Below are 5820 nucleotides of genomic sequence, written 5' to 3'. Positions count from 1 at the left end.
CACGGGATGGTGAAAATCCTAATACCGCATGCTCCTATATGACAATAATACGATTGCATAGTGCCACCGTGTCCCATTCCACGGGCCACCAATGCATTCGTTTCCAAGCTGACTACGGCATCTAGTCTATCAATGCATTATGCACCATGATGTCCACATTCAACATATAAACATCTCATTCAATTGGCATTTGAAAAGTAAACATAGCACATATGCACATCAATGTGTGGAATGACTAATCTATATAGCATATTCATTATGACATGACTAGATTAGATATAATTAAATGAATGCCAAACAAATGCCTTGAAACAAGGCCAAACGTCCTCTCCCCACTTACCTGTAGCGTACAAGGATTCCCGTTCGGTACGGGTGAGATCTGGTGCGAATCGGGTCGGATTTGGTGAACCTAACATAATTGAGCAGGGTTAGAACTTCACCATTTTAGGATCAAAATTAATGAAATACGATGACAAAATCGTGCTTAGAACGTCAAAAGAAGGTCACACGTCCGATTTGGGTTCGATCCGACATAAGGATCACCTTCTGGCCACACAGGTGGGTCAGATAGGTGGGCTGTCTGGCCCACCGGTCCTACCCGCCGGTCTGGGTAGGGGCCCGCCGGTTGTACCCACCGGTCCTACCCGCCGGTTGGGCCAGAAGGTCCCTGCCCTCTCAGGTGGGTGCCACAGGCGGGTAGGGGCCCACCGGTGCTACCCACCGGTCTTGGCGGAAAAGACACTGTTTCTTCCCCATTTTCTCCATTCTTTGGGGAATCAAATGGGGCTTTTCCCCACCCATTCTTCACACCTTCAAGGTCCTATAGGATGGTTCTAACCTAGATCTAGGTTAGATTCAAGTGATGTGAAACCATCTTACCTTCTTTACTCAAGAACGACTTCAACCCTCCAAATCACTTCAAACTCACAATGCTTCTTCTACCTTGTCAATATCTCTTCAAATCCTTCAAGATCAACACATAAATCATCTATTAAACCTTAGATTCATCATTTCAAAGGAGATTTATAAGATCTCAAGAAACCATACTCGAATCAAGGGTTTTAAAGCTTGGACATGGTGAATGTTCACAAAACCCAACTTTGCTTACCTCTAACTGTAGATCTAGAGTTGAAGATCACTCTCCCGGCGCTGGAATGGAAAGATCGAGCTTCGGCGCCGCTAAAATCCCTATTTTCTTCCTCTTCCTTCTCTTCCTTTCTTCTTCCCTTTCTTTTCTCTCTCCTCTTTACTCTTCTCACCAACGTACGGGGGTAATAAATGGAAAGAAGAGAAAATCATAAAGCTTTATAAATAATTCCTAATAAGTGAACAGTGCACATAGATGGGTCACTCAGGTGGGTGGGCGTACCCACCTGTCCTACCCACCTGAGGGCCAAAACTTGGGATTTTGATCGGGTTCAGGCCTCGGCGCGAACCCCACCCCAGGCATACGATGTAGCATACGTATATACCTTAAAATACGGATATAATACATGTTTTATCCGTACATGGCCTTATGGTAGGTGCATGTACACGGCTTGGGCACTCCCGTCTCTTCTGGCACTGGCTGGGTCTTGTCGGGCCAGCCGGTGTTTAAGGTCACCCGTGCCATCATAGCCCATAAGGAACCCGCTCTAATTTCCTCTGGCTCAGTTCCTGCATGGTTAAACCGGTTCAACCGCGAAATCAGACCGGGTTTAAGAAGCGGGGTATTACAAGCGCAGTCTCCCATAATCTCTCTCTGCTCCCTATGTGAAATGACCTATAAAGGCAAATGATAGAAACATACTATTGGAGGCGCGGGTGGAGGCTGCGCTCCTCACAAAGAACACTATCCCCTGATATACTTAAAAAAGATGTGTATTGCAAAATTACCCAAAGCAATTGTTTCTACTAGGGGTGAAAGTTTGGCCCTGACAACCCAAACCAGCCTTGGCCCGCCTTGAGCCCGAAAAAGGTTTGGGCCAAGTTTTTTGACCCTGAGGGCGGGTTAGGCTTGAAAAACCCCAACCCTGGGTCAGGGTTGGATTGGGTTAGGGTTGAGGCCTCAACCCAACCCAACCTAGCCCAAAATTTAACCGTGCATCTTTATAATAGAAATTAGGGCTCTAATAGGTATTTTATTTTTCTATATTTTTTTAATATATGAAACATGAATGGAAAAAACATGTCAATCAAGGTTAATCCAAACATTATAGAAGCCAAGGTCAACCCAACCCAAGCCAACCCGACCCAACCCAGCACTGATAGGGTTAATTAGGGCCGGGTTGGGTTGGTATGAACCCGGCAGGATTGGGCCTAAACATGAACCCAACAGGATTGGGTTGGGGTTGGGTTGAATTTTGAGAACCTAGGGTTGGGTTAGGGTTTTAAGAAACCCAGCCCTGTTTCACCCCTAGTATCTACTATCTCACCCATGTATGATTGTATGATATTTTACAATTGTGCCCCCTCTTTCCTCTCTCATTCTCTCCTCCCTCTCCCCATTACTGCACCGATTAAGGAGTGGGAGCAAGCAACCTTGGAGTAGAACTTCCAATATCAACTTACATAGGTTGGGGATGGAGGAGTTGAGATTGGAAGCAAGAAGGTCGGAGTCAATGGTGATGTTGGAGAATTGAAAGCTCTATTCCGATCTTTTATTATGGTCATTGTAGTTATGTTCAACAATGGATTCATAGCCATGAATTGGCCTTCATATGCAAGGGATGGGGACAAATTGTTTTGAAGTACCAAATTGCATTAAAAAAAGTTTTTTTCTAATACAAACCTTCAGAGAGCTCAACCCTGTAAACCGGCTTATAATCTGAGGGAATCCAAGATCATATTAGCCCACCGCATATCCCTTCTGTAATCATTGTGATCATAACGATCCATTTTATATGGGATCAGGCCCCATATTTTTTTTTTGTTAACCAAGCTGTCCATGCCAACTTACGAGTACCTCGATTAATCTTCGGGGAGACTAGCACAGCAACCCACCGCCACGGTGATCAGCCCCCATATAACTAATATAGAATTGCAACATGCCACCATGCTTCTAAACTGACGTACACAGCGACCCACTCTAGTTAGGTAGCCATTTCTAAGTGGCTCCATCCTGCTCCAGGGTTTGTGCCTAACAGCAGATAGCCCATAGTAAGCAATAACAAAAATCACAAAAAAATGAAAAATGGATGGTACGAGTGTTAAACGTTGAAAACTTCGAACAATATAGTAAAAAAACAATGAATAGCAAAAACTAGAAAAGGAACATATGAGTTTTAAACATGTAGATTTAAAAAACAAGAAGGGCAATACAATCATATAATTTGAGAAATTATTATCTAACTACTTGTATTTAATGTTCAAAACAACTATGACATCCAATATTAATTCACATATATTTCTTTTTTTGGGTAACAAACTCACATATATTTCACAACCCATTATAAGTTCCAACACATATAATCCAATATCAATTCCAAATTCATACACCATAACATTATATATATATATATATATATAGTCACACTAACTACATCCAGTAACAAGGGCTTTCTTCAAAGTTAATCTATTTTCACGAATGGGAAGAACCTGAGAGACTGAGACCACAATGTTCAATCCAACTAAAATTTCCATCACATATGAACCAGAAGCAGTAAAATCTGGTTTCTAAGCGAATATCTCGATCCAGAAATGCTTCAACTATGAATCAATCTGAAAATGCAGGCTTCTACACAGTAGAGAAAAAGCATGCAAATACGCAATAATCAAAGAAGAAAGTAAGAAAGCACTTTTCTTTGTGATTTTCAGTGATTTTTTAAAAACACTGAAATAAAGAAAAAATGGAAGAAGAAGCATTAAAGCTTTGGTTCCACCATGAAGAAAAAAACCAGATTCTGAAGAGGAAACCCAAAAATACCAGGAAAAAAGGAAAAGCGGTATTTATAGGAGAAGAGTAAGAGAGATTCTGAGGCTAAAAACCGACGATTTTGTTGGAAACCTAATACTTAATAATTATAATTAACTATTACTCCCCTTTCTCCTCCACGTTCAGGGAGAAGGAGTTATAAAGAGTTTATTATTAATTTTGATCATCTTCCATTTTGAGGGGTGAGAAGATAAGTGAGTTTTTTTTTAAAATAATTATAGAGATTTAAATAGAGAGAGAGAGAGAGAGAGAGAGAGAGAGAGAGATAATTATTATTAAGAATTACTTACCAAAGACAGTGAGAGGATGAGTGGCGTTTTTTTTTTATAAGTATATCTCTCTCCATATTTATCTTTTTAATACATCCATAATTGTTCATTCCCTCCCCATTCTCCATAATTCTCTCTATTTCCTCTATACTCTCTCCCTTTCTCCTCCACGTTTAGAGAGAGAGAGAATTATAGTGAGTTTATTATTATTAATAATAATTATAGTGAATTATATAATTATTATTTGTTTCATCTTCCATTTTGAGGGGTTTTTTTGTCATTTGGAGATTTTTTTTTTTAGTGTTTTTTGGTCATTTGGAAATTTTTTTGAGTAGATGTCAATGGTTTTTTGGTTTTTTTGAAAAAGTATACCAAAGAAGAGGAATACGTACTTTTATATAATAGTCTGATATATATATATATATATATATATGTTCAGAGTCTTGTTGAATAATGTGGCTTGCCTATGATGTTCATTTTTGCCAAGACAGTCAACATAGTACTAGAGTGATGTATGTTCAATTGAAATTGGGAGTTAGAAACACATTTAAGTAGATGCATTAGTTTGTAGCTTAATTTCGCAATTTATGCATTGAATTTGAGTTGGATGTGATATACAATGAGAAATGTAGCCCTTCGGGTCAGCTTCTCCATGGTGAAAGATCAAACCAAAGTTTGGAAGAGAGATATGATAAGTTAAGTTCCCATTATTTTCAACAAATCCAATGTCTTCAACAAAGTGAAAAAGGGGGAAAACATGTTTTAAATGGGTTTAAAATGGAAATATTGGCCATTGGCCCCTTTTTCCTGTATGTTAGGGAAACAAACTGCAAAATACGTTTAAAGGAACACAATTTTAAATGTGTTTTTGCCAACAATACGGTAGCACCTTCTTATCATCTCCACTCTAGCACCAAGTCACCATTTCTAAGCAAGGGTTGGGATCGTGGATTTTTTCATTCTACTACCATTGATAAAAACATTGGGAGAAGTCAACCATAAACCAATTTATAAAGTGAAGGAACCCGAAACCATAACAACCCACACCAATTTCTTGTTGGTAACCAATGCGAGATCAACCCCAGGTATGATTGATATGGGATTTTCTTTTTTCCTTCAAAGATTTATTTAGACAACATAACGACATATTAACGAATTAGCCAATATAAAATTCATAAAAAAAATAAAAAAATAAAAGAAAAATTACAACCCTTTCCCCTGTATCTTGTCGAAATTACATGTGGGTCTAAGGGTTTGAATGATTTACATCTCCCTCTCTAGTTTGAAAGATTCTTACATTTGAACCCAATCCGTTAGTGTCCGTGAGCCTAAAACTGTTAGCTGGTGAGATCAACATTTTTATATCAAAATTACACTCATATCAATGTGAAGAGACCAAAAGACCCTTCACTTAAAAACGAAAAATAGAGGAAAATCCCAAAGATTTAGAAGAATAAGTGAGGGAAATCTTCCATCTGAACCTTCGTCCGAGATTGGCGTTGTCTGAATCTCCAAAGAGTCTCAATCTCTTCTTCAAGAGCCGCTCTTTCTGCATCCCCTCCAAAACCTTGAGGATGACTGTGGCTCTGAATAGGCTTCCTGTGGTATATGTTCTTAAGAAGATGCGTCTGATCCTTC

This window comes from Macadamia integrifolia, unplaced genomic scaffold (genome assembly GCF_013358625.1).
Source record: "Macadamia integrifolia cultivar HAES 741 unplaced genomic scaffold, SCU_Mint_v3 scaffold2286, whole genome shotgun sequence".
NCBI classification, from domain to species: domain Eukaryota; kingdom Viridiplantae; phylum Streptophyta; class Magnoliopsida; order Proteales; family Proteaceae; genus Macadamia; species Macadamia integrifolia.
The sequence above is the reverse complement of the archived record's forward strand: the minus strand, read 5'-3'. Positions refer to the sequence as shown.